The sequence below is a fragment of the Aedes aegypti genome, chromosome 2 (genome assembly GCF_002204515.2).
Source record: "Aedes aegypti strain LVP_AGWG chromosome 2, AaegL5.0 Primary Assembly, whole genome shotgun sequence".
Taxonomy (NCBI): domain Eukaryota; kingdom Metazoa; phylum Arthropoda; class Insecta; order Diptera; family Culicidae; genus Aedes; species Aedes aegypti.
In genome coordinates this window covers 170,105,321-170,129,244 of record NC_035108.1, presented here as the reverse complement: position 1 = coordinate 170,129,244, position 23,924 = coordinate 170,105,321, and the positions used below count along the sequence as shown (strand labels likewise).

The 23,924-nt window shown below is 34.8% G+C and overlaps 1 long non-coding RNA gene across 1 annotated transcript; it reads right to left on the bottom strand.

The window, feature by feature from the left end:
* Positions 1-19,095: 19,095 nt before the first annotated feature.
* On the bottom strand, positions 19,096-19,757 carry LOC110676198. The gene is made up of 2 exons (XR_002500158.1): positions 19,383-19,757; positions 19,096-19,324 (listed from the first exon to the last, which is right to left on the bottom strand). It is a non-coding gene; the product is annotated as an uncharacterized LOC110676198 (long non-coding RNA).
* Positions 19,758-23,924: the final 4,167 nt, after the last annotated feature.

Sequence of the window (23,924 nt, the reverse complement as noted above, 5' to 3'; positions counted from 1 at the left end):
GAAAAATGTCTTAACTTTCACTTTGATTTCATTTGAATAGAAATTTTTTTCTAAATAATATAGTTCTAAAAACAAGTTTGAATTATTGATCAATTTTGCAAAATAGTGGAATGAACAGTTTTATTTTTGTGTTTTTGTTAAATTTGGAGATTTATTATTACTCAAAAGATTGATTTTTTAAAGCTGCGAATTTCCGGCTAACGTATGTATTTTCAAGTTGGGATGTAAATTTTAAGTCAATCCAAGTACTAGAAGCCGAGATCCAATCCTCCAAACTCGACCATTTTGTTTTGATAAAACGACCAACTTGTACTATATTTTGTTCAGTACTATATTATACAAGTTTGCAAGTATTTTTGTTTTATTCACCTCTTCAGGAGTCTAAGAATTTAAGGAAAACATAGAATAATAATATTACTGTTAAAACCACTGAAACTCAGAGTGTTGATACGAGCCTAAATTACTGATCCATAAATGTCGAATGTTAATGAACTACAGAAATATACAAGATAAGCCTTATATTTTTTCGGTTCTGGGAGTGGGGGGGCTGGTGTTGACCGCCAAAACCCCCCCTTGGTTACGCCACTGTTTTGACACAATATTTTAATTGTAATCTTAACTGTTTTAACTTAAAAGAATAAGAAAACTATCATAACTCCAAACATTTTTAAATGCAGGGATGTTCAGTTTACTCAAATGCACCATAACTTATTTGATAGGCGACTTTTTCGATTTAAATTGACCTTGGGATCAAATATGTATAGTAAAACTAACTCTTTTCATTCTTTCTATCTTTGCCTGTAATGTTTCATTTTATAGCCTAAATTTGAAGACATAGTTTTGCAATCTATATCAAGTGATTATTCAGTGATTATTATTGAGAAGTAGGCTTTTTCCTAGTTGAGTCGTAACGCCGGCAAGAACAACATGTTTAGTCCATAACAGTTTGAAGATGTCTTTTGGAGAATGGAAGATTTGGTTTTCCGGGTAAAGGTGCATTCCGGTTAATGGTTTTTCCGGGTAATGGTACATTCCGGTTAGTGGTTTTCCGGTAAACTGCATTCCGGGTAATGGTATTCCGGGAAATGGTGTAGAATCGATTATTATACTTTCAATTTGTGGTTTTTAAAAGTCTTTTGCATTATCAAAAAATCTTTCAAATGATTTTTCATTCTGACCATTTACTCATTATTGTGTGATATAGATCACATGCTCAAAAACAAGGGCTGACTTACCGTCGGAACGAGCCAAGGACCTAGTTCTGAAGACACTCCGGAACACAGGACGACGGATGGAGTTCGAGCGTAGAATTCGGACGGTTACCAAACTTCCCTTCGTCGCCATGCAAGGAAGGAGTCGGCCGCTGCGCTGTTCCGCGCCACTACGCCAGGTACCAAATCGTATCCTAAATTATTTCCTTTCTTGTGAACAATGAATATTGCATGAAAATTATAAAATGAAACTGTAAACTTGAATCAAGCTACTTTTTTCATTTATAAGCTGTTAAGCCCTGCATTTCTTCTTCGCTGTGGTTGCATAGTTCCACCTTGCAGACGTTTTTTTTAGGGAAGTAGTTCTGCCCACCCTCTAATTCCTTCACGGAGCCATTTTGAACGACCCTGAGGTCCAGGACAAAGCCTGGACGAAGGACAAAAGGTCCTTATAACTATAGAAATCTAACAAGTGATATGTTTTAAAATCAATCTGTTATGTTTTCGAAAAGCGCCATACATTGCTATGTGGTTTACACATTTAATTGAAACTTTTTCCCTTAGCTTGTACGAACACTTCTTCCATCTATCGGAAGATTGAGTGTATATATTTTGTGGGGGAATGTTAAACAGGGATGGGAACGTGGTAGGAGGTTTGTGCTGAAGACATGGATTTGATTCCTATTGAAAGAATGATTTCAGCGTATGTATCGGCATCAAAAACACAAGCCATTATTTTAAATTCAAAATCAGAATAATACAGTGGGGAGCTGTAATGGCCGCGCCCAGAGCAATATCTTATCATGGGTTAGTAGGTTCTCTAAACGGTTTAGATCGTAAACATCCATATTTAGTGCGGAAATATCTTCTGGTAGACGACATCATTTTGGTATTCGCTGTAGAATTTTTTTGACGTTCCTCGTCGAATTTTTTTTTTCTGTACTGAAAGCTTACTTTGATTTAGCCATAAAAATTATAGTGTATGTAGGAAACGTCAACGAGGGGTGATTCAAAAATTATGGCATGCTAGCGTAAAGAGCTGGATAACGTGAACAGGTTTGGACATTTTTCCCTCAAATCAAACTATTTGTTGGCGTTCTGTTATAAACGGTTCAATCCAGTTGAGGTGTCTTATCCCAATTCCCAGTTTAGAGAGCTTGAAAATCAACATAGGAATATCTAATCTAATGCCTTACTAAAGCCAGTGTAAAGTGTTTAGAAGTGGTTACCTCTATCCATTACATTTGGAGTGTAATTTACAAATTTCAACAAAATAGTTGTAGCAGAATGACCTTTGAAGAAACCATGTTGTAGTTCGTTATTCCATGTTTTATTTCACTGCTCTATCATCCAATGTTATTTTAGACGAAAAAAAGTTCATCTTCGTTCTAGATTAATTGAGAACATTCATAGAACAAGCTTTCAAATCATTTTATATATTTATGGTGTACTGTTCAACGCTGTTTCAGGGTAAGACATCTTATTCTTTGAGTACAACTCAACATATTTTGCCAAAGTTTCGTTTTTCCAGAAGAATTTTCATCAAATGTATGTTTTGGATTGAAACGCAAAACCTGAATCGACGGAGATGCGCAAATATTATTTATTACCTCTTTTGGCGAGAAAACGGTCGACCCTCGCGACATGATGCACAAAAACCGTAACTGCTGCACCTCCAGGCCAGGCCATTTGTTGGGATCCCCGAAGCGTGCACTTCCCACCATCAACCACAACTACCTATACCTATGTACCAGCGTCAGTCAGCAGAAGATGTCGAACGGCTGCCAAAAAGGGTTCCCACCGGCGTGCAAAACTCACTGTGGCGAAAAACCGACGTCATTAGCATCGTGATTTTTCACATCACTTTTCGCGCAGAAATTAAGCAAAAGAGGCAAAAAAAAATAACGAACATCCTAGCACTAAAAGCAAAAATTAAAAGAGACAGAAACCATCACTTTGGGAAAAACCAACCGGGGGAAGCAGCATGTGCCTTTACGCTAGATGTGTAAGTATTGCAAACTATTTATAATTAATTACAGCCCAGAAGAATTCCTCAAAACATTCACCTAACCTCAATATCTTCAATCTCACCTATTTATAATAAGGCGATGAAAACACCACAAACATCTTGGTACGTACACAAACATAGACCTAGAAGCACACAGTGCACATCATCGATTTGTGAATATACTTACGGCGGAAAATGCATCAGCAGCCCTAACTGATGGCGAGATGGAAAGCGCAGGGAAAGCGATAGGTCCAACACTGCACTCATATGAGAAAAACAACAAATAGAGATGCTTGGAAGTGATATCAATACTATTTGGAGTAATTTTTTCGAGGAAATATTTCGGGGCTTTCTCCATGAAATATTCCGCGTCGATTTACTTGATTTGTTTAAGCTAGTTTAGGCTAGAAACATATGGTTACTCAATTTTTTAACGTGTTTCGTTTGTTTAAGTCAAAAATCATTATTTATTTGGGGGGGGCAATGTGGCGTCAGTTCACTGAAGAACATCCGTCCAACATCACGGCTGTCTGAAAGCGGACTGACATCTGACCCTTCTCTGAGCGAATGCTCAACTGTACCCGGATTAACACGGCAATCGACCAACGGCTATTAACAAATGGACCTCTCTTGGACTGATAAAGCATCCCTGCATGCTCTTCGCTCTACCTGCGAAAAGTAGAGAGCGCAAAGAGACAGCGTAGCATCAGATCTAAAAATAGATTAGGTAATAAAATAGTGTGAATTTAGGCGTTGTGCTCTAGCACAACATTCCAATTGATCCTCGCTCAAGTGATGCCCAATGGCGAAATGAGCTTCCAATTAGAATATAAGTAAATTGAGAATAAAAAAAAAAAAATCATTATTTATGGTTTTTGAGATGTTGTCACACTCCTTGGCTTAAACTCATATTTTTGGGTGTATTTGGTTTTCCGTGTCCCTTTCGAAATGTCAGATAGGAGCAACCCCAGTGTTAAAACTATAAACCCTGTGGCGTTTTTGTCGACTAAGTGAACGTCAAACATGATAAATCAATTAAAGTTTAAATATGATATAGCCGTTATTTGAGCGGGAAAAATTGCCGTTACGTGCTCTTTCGTAATATTAAATGAAAACCAGATTTTATTTAAAATTTTAGGACCATATCATAACAAGATCATATCAGAATGTGTTACAATATTCATTTTTTTGAAATTTCTCATCGTAATAGGCTGTTTTTCATCACGCCAATCTGTCACAAAACGGCCTACTTTCCTGCACTGAAGTATGCAGTGCGGGAATAGTCATTACGCAACTGCAAGCAATGCTGTAATGATTCTTTACGCAACGCTTTCTCATTATGCAATAGTTTTGAATTGCGTAATGAATCATAACACAACAATTTTTCAAAAATTGTAAAATAATGATGAATGCATTCCGATATAATTTCTGATACCCTCAAGTGGTCTTTTACGGAAATGCAAAACATGTTTTACGTAACTAGTTGCAGAACTCGATTTTCACAGCACTCGTCGTAATTATGACTTAATTACTCGATTTGAAGAACACCAAGTCCATGTTCATATGGGATGAGAAGACGTAGAACCAGTTGAGCTTGTATCACATTTCGCTTCAAGTGTACCAATAGCCTCAATGGTAGCCCGACTAGAAGGCTATAACAAAATTATAATAACATTTTTTTTTTTTTTCAAAATATGATATGCAATATGTATATCATACTATGATAGAACTTTGCTAAGCACTGTTATCTACAGAAAACAATAAAACAAAAATGTGACATATTATGTTTTACTTACCTTTTTTTTGTTTATTTTCAACAGCTTTATAACAAAATCGAATACATACTTATATAATTCAATAAGATATAATATTTTGAACTTTCCTCTTATTTTAGACTAACGATTATTTAGTATTATGATTTATTATCCAGTTCAACATTTACACAAAATCGAAATCTATTTTGTTGTTTATCAGATGAAGGAAACATTTGATAAATATTAACTAACTGAAGTTAAAAATGAGTTACTATTCAAGCATCCACAAAATGATCACCAATTCATAATGAATTCTAAACTGATTGTTTCACATCAAAACATACATTTTTCTGCACTTTACACCGTGTATCATGCTTTGTTAGAATTGTCATTTAATTAAAAGCTTGTAACTGATTGATCCTGTATATTAAACAGTATAATAATTTTGATACTTTGTATCAAACATTATAAATGGGTTTGATATGCTTTTGATAAAATTAAAACATATTTTGTTACTATTCTCATACTTTTTATGATAATTTTATTTAATTTAACAACATCCTGCATCAAATTTGTAATAAACTATGATCGATAAAATCCTTATAACATAATAACATATGCTGATATCATTTTGTTATGTACCCATCGTCGGGAGGGTCGTCAGGTCCACCCCGGTAGTGAGGTACATGTCTCGGTTAGATTCCCGTTACAGACCTGATTTTTCAAAAACAGTATAAAACCATTTTTATTTCATTTCTTTCATTTTCTAAAAATAGACACACATTTAAACACATTAACCCAAAAATGGAAAAAATGTTAAGTTTTTACCCTAATTGATTTTTACCCAAAGCTGGTTTTGTAACAAAATATGTACAATTTTTATAAGCTGTAGTGCAAAATTTTAGTTATTTTAACAACATCTTGCATCTAATTTGTTATAACCAGTGTTACAAAAAATGATCATAACTAAATAACACATCAATTTTGATTTTGATTGTTTCAGTTAGTCGGGTAGTGTAACGAATACTAAATAGAAGTAGCAAGACAGCTAAGCGTAGAATATATACAATGGTACAAATTTACTATGACTGCTTTTCGTAGATAACTTGCAAATAACTAATGATATGGATAAACTATTTGGTGACAAAATAAAATCAAGGTCCATAAAAAGTAACATGGGATACGGGCAACTATTCGTAGAACGGCAAATTCAGCTTTTAAATTTTTTGTAAAGGTTACCGGATAGGGAGCCGGATCCTATTCTTGGCATTTTTGATTCACTTCGGCAGCGGGTTTTTTTGAAAGCTACAGAGCTCACATTATGCGTCGTATTAAAACGCTTTGTTTTGCAAAGTTTCAGAAAATTCGGCTGAGGAAAACCTCCCATGCCAAAGTGAATCATGGAAGTGCCCAAGTAGCTCTGCACCCTTCTGTAAAAAAATCAAGTGGGTTCATTATTGCGTGTCCGTTATAAACAAAATTTCTACCATGAAAGCTTCAGTAATCTTAACATTCATTCTCATTCGATATCTTATTTAACTACCTTCTAAAATCCGAATAAACATTATCGGTTTATATCTCTCTCCCTATACACCACACTCTATGGTGGGGTCAAATGTAGCTTCTTCCATCCAGAGGTTCACAATAAATGCAAACCGTACCTGCCGTTGACATCATTCAGGAAAAATGGCCATAAAACCTCTACTCCGAAGACAGGCCATAAATCAAAGCAGAAATTAAAACCTATCTTGAGTCCATCTTTTCTCATATAATATTTCAGCCCGTCCGGCAACAAAATATGTATATTTTTGCGCCAAGCATATATCGTACATACCTCGCCAGCATACATACATGTATGCGGTGCAAGTTTGACCGATAGTGTCCTTCACAAGGTTATAAATTCTTTTATTTTTTATTTAGTTTCAGTTCATTCAACACGCTCGTCTCTTCTTTCCCCTTTAGGTCCGGGACCTTTCCTGTTTCTTCACGCCGAGGCATTCAGTTGTTGTTTTTTGTTTTTCCCGGCTTTAATCATCATCACGATCTTCGACATCGCGGACCGGCCCAGCGAAATCTATCAGCCAACATGTAGGGGGACCTGGGGTAAGATGCACCAGTTGAGGAAGATGACCCGAAACGAGGATCGAACCACATGTAGAGTAAATCATGTATTTTGGACATTCTAAGGACAATTAGCTGTCCTTAGCCTGTCCATTTCGTATTATAATTTTTGTAGCATACAAAAATAAATTTTAAAATATTAATATGAATGTTTTCTAGTACCAAATTGGCCAGCTAGCTTAGCTTAGACTGACTACACATATCAATGGTTGCTATTCCGTGATTGACCGTTGTCAGTGAAAATGCTCAAAGAATCAACTAGAAGTTCGGCTGGGATTGGCGAAAATCTTCTTCAGTGTGCATATATTTATTTATTTAACCAAAATTTTGAAAGAGGAAAAAACCCCTTTGAGTGATTTCCTTTCGAAATCTTTCTCAAAGAGGCACAAAACCTCTTTAGCTTTTCATATAACGTTATAACAGAAAAATTAAAACTAAAGGCTCATACGGTAAAAATTAACCATAGCAGAGCCATAAACTGCAACATGGATCCAAGTTAAGTAATGGGGTGTGGGGTGGCTTCCAAAACGGGATGAGGGAGGGGGTCTACCAAAAAAGAGTTCATCTTCATATCTGCAAATAAAAACAAGAAAAAAAAAAACACACACACAAGCAGAAATATCAAATAATATATGAAATCTCATTCAAAAAACTATATAAAAGTTTAAGTATTTGATAACATTTCGTACCCAATATATCCCGAATAGATACTGGTATTGAATGTCCGTAATTTATTAAAGTGTTAAATAATGTATTCCTTGGCACAATAAACCTTGAACATTGAAGGACAATATGATCAATGTCTTCATAAGATTCACCACATTCACATAAATTAGAATCCACAATATTGATACGATATAAATGACTGTTACAAATATAATGATTTGAAATGAGTCTTGAAAATGAACAAATAAAATTTCTAGTTGCTGATGTATTTCTAAACCAAGGAGAATGACTGACTTTTGGACAAATTGAATAACACCATCTTCCTTTATTACTGGAATTCCAACAAGTTTGTCAATTATCAAGGGAATGTGTTTTAAATTTAGGATAATATTCAGAAGGAAAAATATCACGATCGTAAATTATACTCCGAACAACACCAAATTTAGCCAATGAATCAGCCTGCTCATTACCATACATTTTACAATGAGCAGGGATCCACAAAAATTTAATGATAAATCCTTGACAATGTAAATCAAATAATAACTTTTTCAACATGAATAAAAAATGAGTTTTAAAATTGAAAGATATGGTACTCAAAGCACGAAGGCAACTCAAGCTATCAGAACATACAATGTAAATATTTGGTGGGCAGTCCTTTATCAAGTTACAAGCAAAATATAAAGCAATTAATTCTGCAACGAATATGGAACATGGAGATTTTAACTTGAAAAAATGAGCCACAAATTCATTGTATACTCCAAATCCAGCGATGCCTTGAACTAAGGATCCATCTGTGAAATAAAATTGTGCAGAAGTGATTCCATCACATTTACGCATACATAGAATATTGGCAAAATGAGAGTATAGATGATTTGGAATTTGTTTCAATTCATGGAATAGAGATAAATCAATCAAAGGTAGATAAGTGTGAATATTGATTTCAAAATTATAAAAACTATTATATGAATTTGGTGCAACATTTTCAGTTGAGCAAATAATGTAAGATTCTAATATTCTGCTCGTCGGGTTAATTTCGAATAGTGACTTCAAAATATCAATAATTGGATGATTGTTCGAGAGACAATTAATCAAAAATTTACAATTCAGTTCTTGAAAACGAATTTTAAGTGGTACGACACCGGCGAGTACTTCTGTTGATTGAGTATGAGTTGAATTCATAAGTTTCAAACAAATTCTCAAACAACGAAATTGTATCTTTTCAAGTTTCACAAAATGTGTTTGTGCCGCACTTCCAAAAGTGAAACAACCATATTCCATGACTGAACGGATAGTAGTTTTGTAAAGCGTAATTAAATCAGATGGATTGGCACCCCACCAAGTACCTGTAATAGTACGAAGAAAATTGATTCGTTTCGAACATGTCTTTTCAATTTGTTTAATATGAATGTTCCAATTTAATTTAGAGTCAAACCATATACCAAGATATTTAAATTCATCAACTTGTTCAATTTCAATTCCATCAAGATACAAATTAATGGATATGTTCGAATGTTTTCTCGAAAATATGATATATTTAGTTTTCTGAACTGAAAATGAAAATCCGTTCTCATGAGCCCATGAATCAATGTTATTCAAGGCACATTGCATAAAATGAATAATGACTTCTTTATTTTTGCCACTGATAGAAATAACATTATCATCAGCAAATTGAAGCAAATAACAACCATTTGGAATAAATTATGCCATATCACTGGTAAATAAATTGTATAAAAAAGGACTTAAACATGACCCTTGTGGAAATCCAAAATAGCTATATCTTAATAATTTTGAATCTCCATTGTGAAAAACGTTCATAATTTTGAAAGAAAATAAATTACATAAGAAATTAGAAATCATATTGGGAATTTTTAAATTATGCATCTTTTCGAACAATAAATCGATTAGAACAGAATCATAGGCTCCAGAAACATCGAGAAAAGTGGAAACTAAGTCCTGTTTTTTATTGAATGAAAGTTGAATTTGTGAAGCTAAAAGTGAAACACAATCGCGAGTACCTCGACCTCTCCTAAATCCAAATTGAGAAGATGAAAAAATTTTATTATTCTCGGCCCACAATTCAAGACGATTCAAAATCATTCTTTCCAAAAGTTTACGCAAACAAGATAATAAACTAATAGGTCTCCTACTATCAGCTGATGAAGGATCTCTACCAGGCTTTAGAATACTGATAACTTTGATTAATCGCCATTCATATGGGATAATATTTTGAGTTAAGAAAGCATTATATATAGAAAGTAAATGGAGTTTCCCATCATCTGGTAAATTTTTTAACACAATAAATTTAATGTTATCAATACCTGGAGCAGTATTTTTAGTAATTGATAATGCTAAATTGAACTCAGCTAATGAAAATGAACAGCAAAGTTCAGGAAAATAATTTAGTGAACTATTTTCAAATTTAATGGAACGTGGGACAAAATCAGGACAAATTTTTGAAACAAACTCATGTATCCATTTTTCCGAATATTCTAAAACATTAGGAATGGTGGGATCATAATTTCTTAGATTTCTGGCAACAGATCATAAGGTTGATAAAGAAGTTTCACTGTCTAAATTTTGAACAAAAATTTTCCAGTAATTTCTCTTAATTAATTAGCCTTATGAATTGTGCCTCAGCTTTACGATATAGCAAAAAATGGTTTCTGGAGCCTGATCGACGAAATAATTTAATAGCATCAGATTTTGTTTTCAAAGCAATGGAACATTCATTATCCCACCAAAAAGAAGGGCGATTTTTTCTGATAGAACATGATTTATTTTTTTTAATTTGAGATTTATGCAAACAATCAATTAATAATTTTGAAAAATTATTGTAATTTTCAATTGGAGATAACAATTCAACAATATTAATTAATGAAAGAGATACCAGATCAGAAAATTTTGTCCAATTTACATTTTTGCAAAGGTCAAGAGCATTAAATTCATGAACATAATTATCGTGGACAGGATTTTGAATTTTTATTAAAATTGGTAAATGATCACTACCATTAGGATCGTCAATAGTTTTCCAAGAAGATTTCAAAGACAAGCTATTAGAGCATAAAGATAAGTCAATACACGAATGATGATTTGGTGATACAACAATCCTAGTAAAAGATCCATCATTGAGGATATGTAAGTTTAAGTCATCAATTAGTTCCATAATCAATGAACCTCTACCATCCGTTTTCTCACTACCCCAAGCAAAATTATGTGCATTGAAATCACCTAATATATAAAATGGGGGAGGAACTTCGTTCAATATACTTCTAATTTGCGATAAAGAAAAGGTGGTATTAGGAGGAATATAAAAGCAAATAACTGAAAACTCACACTTTTCCTTTTTTACAGAAATAGCAATATATTCAATTTGTGAATGTATTGACAAATCTAAATATTTAAATTCTATATTATCACGAATTCCAATAAGAACTCCTGCATACGAAGAATCTCTATCTTTTCGAATAACATTAAATTTAGACACATGGAAGAATTTGGATGACGCTAACCAAGTTTCATTTAAACAAAACAAATCTATATTATAACTGCTTATCAAAACTTTTAATCTATCAATTTTTGGAATAATGCTACGACAATTCCATTGTAAAATATTCATTTCATTATTATTTATTTGAGCCATTACGAAGAGAAAAATGAAGACAAAAGAGGGCCAAAAGAATTCAATTTATTTAAAAAAGAAGCCAAAATAGGTAGAAATATTTTAATTATTTTTTTCCAGAAATCACTCAATCCTAAAAATTCTTCTATTTCTTCTAAAATGTTCAAAATTGAATTATCAGTATCTACTTTAGCTTTGTTTTCCGATAAATTATTTGAATTTTGATTTTTTTTTTGTTATATGTAGGATCAGTCTCTATTTTACGAAATCCTGGAAAATTTTTAGAAGAAGTAGTATCATTCAAGGATGGAAAGTGCAAATCGAAAGAAGTAGATGGTTGAGGTTCAAATAATTGATTATGATTGTTAGAAGTTTTGTTGGTCGTTCTTTTCCTTTTGCTAGGAGGTTTGTACACATAATTACCAAAATTTTCATGGTCTACATTACCATCATCATCTGAAAAAATTTCAAAAGTATTTGCAGAAGCAATGTTATCAGTGGATTTCATTACTTCAGCATAAGACAAGAGATTTTTTTTTTATTGAATTTTGATTGATTTTCAATATAAACAGCATGATGATGATGATGATGGAGCACATTCTTTCAAATAATTGTGTTTCTGTTTACAATAAATACATAAATTAGATTGATTCTTACAAGTGGATGACGAATGAAATTCACCACATTTCGAACATTTTTGTTTGTTAGAGCAACAATTCGAAGTGTGACCAAAAAGAAGGCATCGATCACAATGCATGAGCTTTGGATAATAAAGTCTCACGCGAAAAATAACATTATCAACATTAACGTAGTCTGGCAGTACAGATCCAGAAAACGTAATCTTGATACAATTAGAATGTACATACTTGGTATCATTCCCATCAATAAATAATTTTGATAAACGGACACAATCCAGTATCTCGACAGGAGAAATGGATTTGTTTCTAAAAAAACCTGAACCATGATTTCTAATGTCATCACAGATCAATGATTCATCATATATTATTCCATTAATTTCGCATGAATCACAAGGTACATACACGCGATAGGAATTAAAAAATAACTTGCTTCATCTCGCGATCCAAAAACTATTCTTAACTTGTCCAATGAAATTTTTTTGATTTCCTTTACAGATTTATACTTTTTATAAATCTCAGAGGAAATCAGCAAAACATTAATGGGTTTCTCTTTTTTTCGAAAATATACGACAAAAGGCCCAGAAAAACTAGAAGGGTAAACTTTCACACGAAATGGTTTGATCAAAGAAGAGGATTCAGAACAATCGGAATTTTCTTTAGGTCCCCCCTCATCCCCGTCAGTTTCCATAATGGAAACTTCACGCAGATAGAAATAACTATGTCAAATGAGAACTACAATAATAGGAAAAGAAATAAATAATAAAGTTAAAATTATACTCAAGGTTTTGCAACGAACGAAACTCCAATAACGATAAAAGTGACCGAAAACTTGAATTCCAAAAACTTGATAGGCAGCTCTTGAATTATTCACACTGGGAAAATCCTCCAAGCAAATCGTCCAAATTGAAATTCAAAGCTTCGGAAAATTCGGATCCGAAATAAACATGCTTATATGTAAAAATAATATTTTCATTTTATATTAACAATTTCTATGTAGAGGAAAATTATGCTGACACTTGCCTACCTAAATGTAACATTCCTACAGCTGTCAGGACGAAAGCATGTGTTATTATATTTTACTTATTTGAAAAGAAACAAAAAACTCAATTGGCTGGAACATCACCGAACACTCTTATTCTAATGCCGACACTTACAGTGGCGAACCATCCAAAGTTTGTTGAATGAAGTGAAACTTTCGGAAGTCTTCACTTGTAGTGTCGAACCATTCAAAGATTTAATTTTAATTACATAAAATAAAGGTAAAAAGAAAAGGGTGTTTTGAAAAAAAAATGTTGAACATAAATAATTTATGAATCAGAGTTTATGTCGACACTCACAGTGACGAACCATTCATAATTTGTTCGAAAATCATATTTACGTACAACCGATGTAACTATTAAATGAATACATATTTTATAGATTAGAAATAGTAGCATGAAACGAGCTCACCAATTGATCCGTCATCCTTGCCTGAGCAGCAACAATCCACTTTCAGCTTAACTCGTTTGCTCGGCTATATAAAAGCACTCAGAGAAAATAGGCGCCCGACCCGCGAGGGAAAACAACTGACGACTGCTCGGGCTTTCTTGACGCGCTGCCCAGGAGCAAGCGTCAAGTTCGAAGGATCAAAAAGAACTCGTTTTCTAGTACCAAATTGGCCAATCATTAAAAGTTCTGGCAATGGCTCAATTTCTGTAAATTTATACTTCATCGAATGTTTTTACTCTAGAAATTAGTAATTCATAACCAATTAAATGCATTTGCAACATTAATCAGGAGAATTTGGGTTTTACTTAGTTTGCAAAATGCGCATTAACAACCTCTTTCATATATGATGAAAAATAACATATTTTACGATGTTGTTTTGAATGTTCATTCTACTTATTTTAATTGCTGTTTGATACCATAATTAACGAAATCCATGAAACATTAATGCACTTGAGACAGTGGTGCAAAAAATACAAAGATATCATATAACAAACCAATCTGGCTGAAATTGGAGGAAAAGAGGGGTCTTCCTAAGCCGAGTGGTTAGAGTCCACGGCAATAAAGCACAGCCATGCTGAAGTGTTTGATTCCCGGTCGGTCCAGGAACTTTTTGTAATGGAAATTTCCTTGACTTCCCTTGGCATCGAGTATAATCGTACCTGCCACACGATAACCGAATGCGAAACTGGCAAGTTTGGCAAAGAAAGCTCTCAGTTAACAACTGTGGAAGTGCTCACAACCTGAGAGAGACTCGCGAAGAGGAAAAATATCAACGTCATATGCAGCCCAGATTCCCCTCTCACGAAACGTCAAAAGCAGCCCACCGTTTTTATGGCTGAAAAAGTGAAAAGTATTGTGTTCAAAGTAAATTGTTATTGAAAACCTCAGTCAGCGGAGCAGTTTTTTCCAAAGTTGCTGATAAATCTAAGCAGAAGATTAATTATTTCTAATGTCTGCTACGTTTGCTGGCATGCAATTTCACTCAAACGGCTATTTATGATTCTATGTGATGCAAACTGAATCATTTTTTGCTGAGAGGTTCATGTGAGGATTTGAACAGCTTGCGCATAATTGGTATAAACACAAAGTGGAATAAGAAAAAACTCAGCAATCACAGAAAAAGAAGACCGTCTTCGCGAGTCTCGTCTCAGCTCATAACAACACTAAGCTGAGAGGCAGGCTCTGTCCCAGTGAGGATGTAATGCCAAGAATAAAAAGGTGGCTGACGAAAATTGTAGTTTATGTTTTTCCACATTTAGTTTAAATATGAATATACATTCATACTTTCAAATTATGATTATATTCGATCATACATGCGTGATCCAAACTATTTTGCCATATTCAAAATAATTACTAATTAGGCTCATATTTGAGGTGAAACGTTAACTTTTTTAACGATTTTCAAACATCTCTACTTTTTCAAAAAGGCATGCGCATTTCAAGAATCTTTATCCTACGTAAACATTACTCTCCATAATAGCTTTATTTCCATCTGATACTCTATCTTAATTGGACCATGGTTTCTCAATTTTCACACTTTGTCCGGTATTGGGTGCTGTCCGATACTGGGGGATCTCCCCCTGCATTTCGGACACCCTCATGAGAATAAAATTTGAACAAGCTGGTTTTCTTAAAACCCTCACAATAGTTTCTTATAATGACGGTTAGCGTTAGCGTTAGCGTAGATAGTTTCTTACAATGACGGTTATATCATAAAGCTTCAAAAGTTTACATGTGACTTATGCATTTTTTTATTATTGGGTGTGTATTTTATTGATAATCAATCAATTTATTTAATACAAACAAATACCTTCAGATGCACGAAATACGTCCACAAGTATGCATAAATGTGACATACCAGAGTGTTTCATCAGATCGCCAAATTATATCAACTGCACGAAAACTACAATATATTTGGACATTACCTGATTTATGCCTCATATATCAGTGTTAAGATTTAAGATGAACTTAGCTTTAATTTAAGATACATTTCAGCACTTTGAAACTAATAATGAATGTCTATTTTAAGTAGTGGTGCATTTGTTCACATCACGAGGCTTCTCACGATTGTAAACCAACTCAAAACAAAAATGACAGACTCGCGAACAGGCTTGATGTGAGTAAGTTCGCACCCGCCTGCTCAGGAGAACAAATTATGAGATATAGCATAAATTTCACGAAGATTCACACGCGAGTTACTGAGCGAGGTGTGATTTACTATGGTTTTGACAGACAAATCAGTTGTATATCAAGCAAATGGACAAACTACCAATTTGACGTAATAAAGCCTTGAAAACCAGAAATCTTGGAGCGATTTTTTTTTTTTCAGTAGTGCAATTGACTCTGAACAGCTTTGAACACGTTCACGAGTCACTTTAGCTTAGTTCACTCGCGAGTGCGACAGATGCAACTAAATCAGCCTTCTGATACTCGCGAGCATTTTGTTTTGTTTATGTTCCGTTTCATCAGACATGTTTCAATCCATCACTGATTTTGAGCGCAATTAATGCATTTTACTATGCGTGGCATCTTAAAAAACACGTGTAGATCGACGCAGTTACTTCAAATCTTTTTGGTGTCTTCTGCACGATCATGCCTTGGACATTCAAGAATAATCGCGCAGAAGACACCTAAACGATTTAAAGTAGCAGCAACGATCTACAAGTATTTTAAAATTATTTATTCTTGAAATGTACATCCTCTTGCATGTAGGTTTAACAGATGTTCTGTTATTACAATTTACAGTTAAGATATACATACATGATTTTCCTCACCATCTCATTGGAAATGAACATGGAATGACCAGCCTGTTCAAATTATATATATGTTATCCTATGGAGTGTTGATCTTTACGTATAACCAGGGAGTGAAATTATCGGTAACGGCGATAATCAAAAGCCTATCGCTCAAGCCGATTTTTAGAAGGTCGTTTGGTTATGGTGCGCGCGCTCTGAAAATGTTTTTGTCCATGGGCATGGGTTCAAACCCCGTCAGTGGCAACATTTTTTGTTACTTGTTATTATCGTGATAAGTTTGGAGCCGATAAAGTTGGATCAGTGAAAATCATCGGATCGATTTTAACTTATTGTCAATTATAGTAGTTCACAAAAACTGTTTCTCGCAGATAAAGGCAGCAACGAGTTGTCGGGTTGCCTAAAAAGGCCCATTTTCATCTCATTTCCGCGATAATGTCATTCACTGCCGTGTAACATGATACAATAGGGTACATGCATCGCCTGTTTCATTCACGGCACGCGGAAATTGTCACGTGACGTGCTAGTGTATATGCATGAGAAATCGCAAAAAAGTAAACTGAAAAAAATGTGTGGCGAAATGCATATAATGACATGGACATGGAGCTGTCATTTTTCCGTATGGAAAAATGTTCCGCTCCATTACTCCGCAAGGAAAATAGTTACAGTTCGCCCATACTGGATCAGCTGTCAAAACTACTTTGGTAATAGGGTCCTAAAGCCCTGTCCCAATTTTAGTGCCAAACGCTTAAGTTTAGGCCAAAAACACATGTTTACTCAATTTTCTAATGTTTTCCGTTGGTTTAAGCCCAAAAAACATTTTTTTAGATTTTGTCACATCCTTTGGCTTAAACTCAAATTTTGAGTGTATTTTGTTTTCCGTGTCCCTTACGAAATGTCAGATAGGAACAACCCTAGTGGTCGAACTAAAACCCCTGTGGTGTTTTTTTTGACTAAGCGAACGTCAAACATGATCAAAAGTGTCAAGGTTCATTTATGGACCAAATTTTTAAATTAAAGTTTAAACATGATGTAGCCATTATTTGAGCGGGAAAAATTGCTAAAGTAGTTAGAGTAACATGCTCTTTCGTGTTATTAAATAAAAACAAGATTTTATTAAAAATTTTAGGACCCAATTAGCAGCAAATTGTACCTGAGGCGTCATCCACAAATTACGTAACGCTCTAGGGGAGGGGGGAGTAGGCTCAAACGTTACGTTTTATATAAAAATTTGAAATTTTTCATACAAAAAGCGTTACGGGAGGGTTAAAATTTTTCAATTTTAGCGTTGTCGATACCAAGGATTACATGATTACAGGGATGTCGATGTAAGGATTACACTACCGAAGATGCATGTCTCACATAAGTTCTACAAACGATATGAGCAAAGAAATGTGATTCTTACTAAAAATGTCATCGCCAAAAACGATTCCGTCGTAGAAAATTTAATAAGCATGCTCAATTAGGCAACGTTAAACAATAACTGTTAAGAATATAGAATTCCTTTAGGAAATTGCCTATCTTTAGGCGTATTACGTGGTTCGAGGTGTTCGAGGTACCCAAATTATCTACAAGCGAAAGTTGATTTTTCTCCAAATTCACCTATGGTCAAGCACAATGTGCTGTACAGATTACCCGGTACCCAGTTTGACGCACGTGGAACAGAAAAAAACCTCTCATTTTGATAATGTTAGACATAAAATTGCGTTCATTTCTAAAAACACAATAGTTTTTGTTTATTCATTAGACATGTTTATAGTCAGTAGCCTTCTACATATAACAAAATTGATTGAAAGCTGTGTCTAGCAAGTATAAACTTGTGATCAATCATTCGAATCGTTGTTTGAAATATTCCGACCGTTTTTGTCCTAGAACGTTTGGTTTCGATCTTTGAGGAAAAAATGGTATCTAAGATTCCCAATATGTCGCTAGATTCTCTGGTACAGAACCGTTATCACATGTTTTGCACAGAACCTGAAAATTTATTGAAATGAAAATTGGTTATATTTCAAATATATTAGTTCACTTACTTTCGTTGAGTTTGCAATCTTTCACTGATTTTGTTTTGCACCTTTTTCAAACGCAGTCATTGTATAAACTACGTGGATTGCTGTGTCGGAAGATTGTATCGAGCATCAAAAGAGCCAAAGATTTTCATTAAAATATAATCAAAGAGCCCTGGATCACGGCATAAAAATTTAAAAGGCAGGCTCTTTACTGATGTAAATATCAAGTTTGACTGTAAACATGGGACGTCAAACGTATCGTACCATATACCTTCCGGACCACTAGATCATTTTTTTTTTTCGCAAATTTGTTCAAGGCGGATAGGAATGACGTCGTCAAGTAGCTGTCAGTTTTCGGAATATCTCACCTTCTTAATATAGTACACCGTGCCCTAGATGATATCTTCTTATTTGATCAATATCTTGCTCCGATGATCGAAAGATGAGATGAAATGCAATGCCTGGTTTCAAAGTAATTGTACAGAATCCACTAACCTTTTTCCCGTTGGAACTTTTGCAAATATGTAAAGGGTAATATGATTTTTTACCACTCGATAAACAATTCTTCCGGTTCAAAAGGCTACACGCTAAGAAAATATTATACTGGATGGCTTAAATACCATTCTAAAACCATAATTAGTCTATTCACTCATTGTGATGCATATTTACACTTTAAGCATGGTTAGTATAAACAGTTTTTATATTCGGAAATGTTTTTTTGGAAATTATTTAATTTATGCATAAATGTTTAAAATCCTGAACACTGAATAAAATAAGCCATTTTTTCCTGTTGTGAACAAAAACAAAACAAAAATAAAACAACGATTAATATTCGTATGAAACGTATTTATTTTCACTCAAATCTTGCAAAGGTTTATAATTTGTGATCCATTATATTGTATTTGATGCTCAGTGTTGATTCCAATGCCAATCACTTCCACTTCTTGCCGCGGCATGCTGCTTCGATAAGATTCATAATCCACAAGCTTGCTGTAGTTCTTCCCACAATTCTTTCCGGCTAGCTCCCGATGATCGCAATGGAGCTCTTCCCTGAGTTGAACTGAAAAATTTAGATAAAATTTCTAAATATCGAGATGCCATGGGAAAACCGAACTTACCTTCATATTCATTGGTATTGCTTGATTTTTTCATTCCCATCCGCCACCGCCAGGATAGTTTGCTGTGGAACAAACTATTACGGGAACTCTTACACATTCTTGTTTTACTTTTAATGGTTTTTCCGCGGAACGAACTTCGGCTTTGATTAGAATATATAAAATCAAACTTATTTCGGAAAACCACCGGAGAACTTGAACGCGACGTGGTTGCAATGGGACAGATAAAGAAAAAGAAATTATTTCGGTTAAGTCCCAAGAGTAGCGTGCTTCGCTAAATATGCACGTCAAAAAATATTTCATGGTTAATCATGGGAAAGTATAAAACATAATATTTTGGTGATTAAGTTTTAGGTTTCTCAATGATTAAAAGGAGAAAATGTTGGTAAAATGATAAATTACATACTAATTAGTATTTTCGACTTTCTCCGTGTACGATAAATTTCTCGATATGCACTGTGTGGTAGAGCCGATAGCAATATCAGTACCGACTACACCGCTTCGTGCCTATCCGACTGATATCGTTCGGAATGCGTTGTACATCACTCGGGCAGTCTCACTTCTACCTTGCACAAGCATGGTTGTTTGATTACCACCGCGTGCGTGTTATCGATCATAGACCGAACCTGGGAGGTAGGCACCGATACTACACACGAAATTGCATACAATTGTTTTCCAAATTGCAAGATAACTCCAGTTTGCCAACGGCAATCAAGGCAGGCTTAGTTAAAATTGCTAATTTTCATTTGTTGTGTACCTTCGATCTTTCTGGACAAACATTGAAAAAGGGCCACAGTTTTCTATGCGTTTAATTTTCAGTTTTAATGAAAACAGTAAAAAGAGCCTCATTCCAATACGTTACATTCAATTAGAATAAACAGTGCTCTCGTGACGTTACTTTTGAATGTGCATGAATTGATTCTAATTCGATTTTTACTACTTTTGATAAAATGCAAAAATATGCTTAGGCTAATTACGCGCTTTTATCATGTTTGTCCATTGTTTAAGATCCGGGCTCACAGTGACAGTTCGTGACAGCAAAATCTCGGCTCACTGTGACGTAGAGAAATTTTGTATTGGTTTCTCCCTCCCAGGACCGAACCTTCAAGTCGTTACCACACACTGAAAAAAATCTACACGTCAAGGTCGAGTGATTTACTTACAGATTTGCGCAATAAGGAAAACCACATAACTCGAGTGCGGTAACCATGTTGTCATGTGAAGCCAGCATAAATGCCTTAAAGATTTAAGCTAAGTATGCTGTTCCGCTCAAGAAAAGTAAAAATTTCTGCGGAAGAAATGGTCAAGAAATTTTATACAGTAATCTCCATTTGAAATGACATTTCTTTTCAACTGCGTACTGCTATCAAAGAAAAATGCTTTTCTTGACCATTTCTAGCAAGAAATTTTCCACGCATCGAGATAAGCGATTACTTTTCTGTTGAAGTGCATACTTCGCTTTATCGTGAAAACCGACTGATTTGCTTATTGATTTCGAAATGTACTGACTTTAGAGAGCCATGTGTGCCAGAACATGAATGACATGAGACTGAAAAAAAAAGTTTGGTAGAAGAACTTTTGCTCCCCAAAATATGGAGCCGAGGTTCCTCTGCTTGTCGCCAGCTCACTTGATAACCAGCAACAAGCGGGGCGCCACAAATCCATAATTTGGGAAGCCAGGCATTAGCATATTCCATTTTATTCGAAACTAAAAACCAGGAAAATCTGTTAGTGTAATCCGATTTTTCTACTAAACCATACATTATAATCATTATTTTCTTATAAAAAGTTAAAATCCTCGTATATCACTAAAATTAGGTATGCTGTTCCGCTCAAGAAAAGTAAAAATTTACGCGCAAGAAATGGACAAGAAATTTTCTACAGTGAGCTCAATTTGCATTGACTTTTCTTTTCAATTGCGTACTGCGATCAAAGAAAAATGCTTTTCTTGAGCATTTCTTGCAAGAAATTTCCTACGCATCAAGATAGGCGATTACATTTCTGTTGAAGTGCATACTTCCTATAATAAAATAAGAATTGAATTCACAAATTTGCATCTAAACCCTCTCAGCTTCAAAAGTTCGACATGAGGTCCAACTGTAATTCAGTTCACTATGGGTTGATCACAAACCATTTAGAAGTTTTGAACATGGAAATCGATAGCATAGCTCATCGATTTCATCATGACAAACTCATTACGTAAATAAATGAATCGACCAACTTGAACATAATGATTATGACACTAGATAACCATAAGCGAAACACATTGAATTCGTGTGAAGGTGATGATCTATGCACACGAAGTTTGCAAGAAAATCACAGCTCGATATAGACGTTCATGAATCGATCCATAAATTTAAACACACAGGTCGAGCGTGTCGATTTTTATCAGTGTGACAACTAGAGGCGCAACAATAATTTAAACAAGCGGCCAAATACTAAGTAAAACTAACTTTGGTAGGTTTGTTGGTAAAAGAGTCGCAGAGAAGCTTTCGTTCGTATGTACAGCGCATTTACTCAGCATAATGCAGTATAATGAAAACTTCGAGAATGTTTACATTTCCACTAAATGTTAGATGAGTTGGTAGTTGATTTTCATGCGTTTACAGTAGTTATCCCAAAACTGATCATCGAGTTTCGATTACATGAAAAATTATAGCTGCATTCAAGATGTATCGTTAAAAAATATTTTAACTGCAATATGAAAACTGATCTGATAGCTAACATACCATTCCTTACTTTAAAAATAAATGATAAATAGAAATAAGAAGTCGAGTTTAGTACACGACAATGAAGACGGCCTTACAGTTGAGGTCGAAATTTGCGTAGAGGGAGATTCCCCACTACCGGACAGCACCCAATACCGGAGACCGTCGAAAAATAGAGAAATCATGGTCCAATTTTTTTTTTTTGTTTACCCAGAAGGGCATGGTCCAATCAAGATGGTATATTGGAAGAAAAGGAAGCTATTATAGCCAGTAATGTTTGCATTGCATAACACATCCTTGAGATATGGACGCTTTTTTGAAAATAAAAACAGAGATGTTTGAAAACCGTTTGAAAGTTGACGTATCGTCATGAATTTGGTTTTAATTTGTATTTATTAGGCAACAGATATTCTTTCAAAAAAGTGTCAACGTTACCCCACTTTACAGTACATAAAATAAATGCAAACAAAAATTGTGTTGTATAATCTACCGAATACATGGTAGAGTTATGAACTGCCCAAGAACCAAATATCACTTTAATTCGCCTTGCATGTCAATATAGTGTTACTGACATGCCTTATTTTAGCCGTACAATAGCCCTATAAGGCCAAAAAGGCGTATTAGCGGGCTAGTGATTACTTGGGTGCACCAACGATTTTCAACCGATTACGAAAATTTGTTAAATTTAGGTTCTACAATATGGTAAAAGTCACTGAGCAGTGCAGTAAATATGACCCCTATGACCAAAAGTACAAACCAATTTGGCAAATCAAAAATATTCCTATTCATGAATACTGCACCTCTGGTTGAACCGAACATATTTTCATGTGTAGTGATGTAGTGCGCGTCTTAATTTAAAAAAAAAAGACACGGACACCGTCTTCAGCCATTTAGCTGCACAGACTGTAACTTAACACTAGACAACGGACAAGCATGCTCCAGTGGCACAACCGTGAAACATTCCTGGCGAAAAGTTTCAAAGGCTGAAGCGGGAATCGAACCCGCACCCCATGACACGATGCGATTAAATGCCAGACGACACTAACCGCACGGCCACGAGGCCCACAAACAAAAATTAATTTTACAATGGAATCAGTAGTTTCTACAATAAAATTAATTTCAGTGTAGTAATCATCGTGGTATTTTTCTAAATCATCTCATCATTTTAGCTGTTAATTCATTCTAAATGTGTAAAATTGCTCCGGGTGTAAACCATTTGCAACCATTTCGATAAGGAGCGTTTTGTCCCAACAGTGCATACTACCCCAGCCACCCCTAGCAAGCAAACAGCAGGGCAAGACAACCGAACGAACGGAGCCGTTACTTTCCAGCATTTTTTTTTATATAGGGTAAGTGTACCAGTTATGGCCATAGTGGTTCCCTATTTCGCCATACGTGATAACTTGAACGTCTCCACATTTTGAAATTTTTTGTGTGTTTTATTAGTAAGATATAGGATATATCTTGATGTTAAAACATTCAAAAAGATTAAAAATGTGAAAGTCATCGAAATTTCACATATGGCCAAATAGGGAACCACTATGGCCATAACTGGTACACTTTCCCTAGTTTTCTTCCTTCTGTGAACGCGAAGATGATCGTATTTTTTGCCTTTCCTTCTGGCTGATGCCATTATTATGCCTTTCTCCATCCGGGCTCAGAGCTCAAGATCACTGTTGTGTCCGTTCAAAGTCTGTGCACTAGATCAGAGTGGGCTACCAGGGGTCTCAGACTCCCCTACTTGGAATGATACGTTTTTAACCCTTAAATATCCAGGATGATCCTATTTTTCTATGGTTTTGGACTTTTTTACATTTTGAGGTCCGCCGTCGGGTGT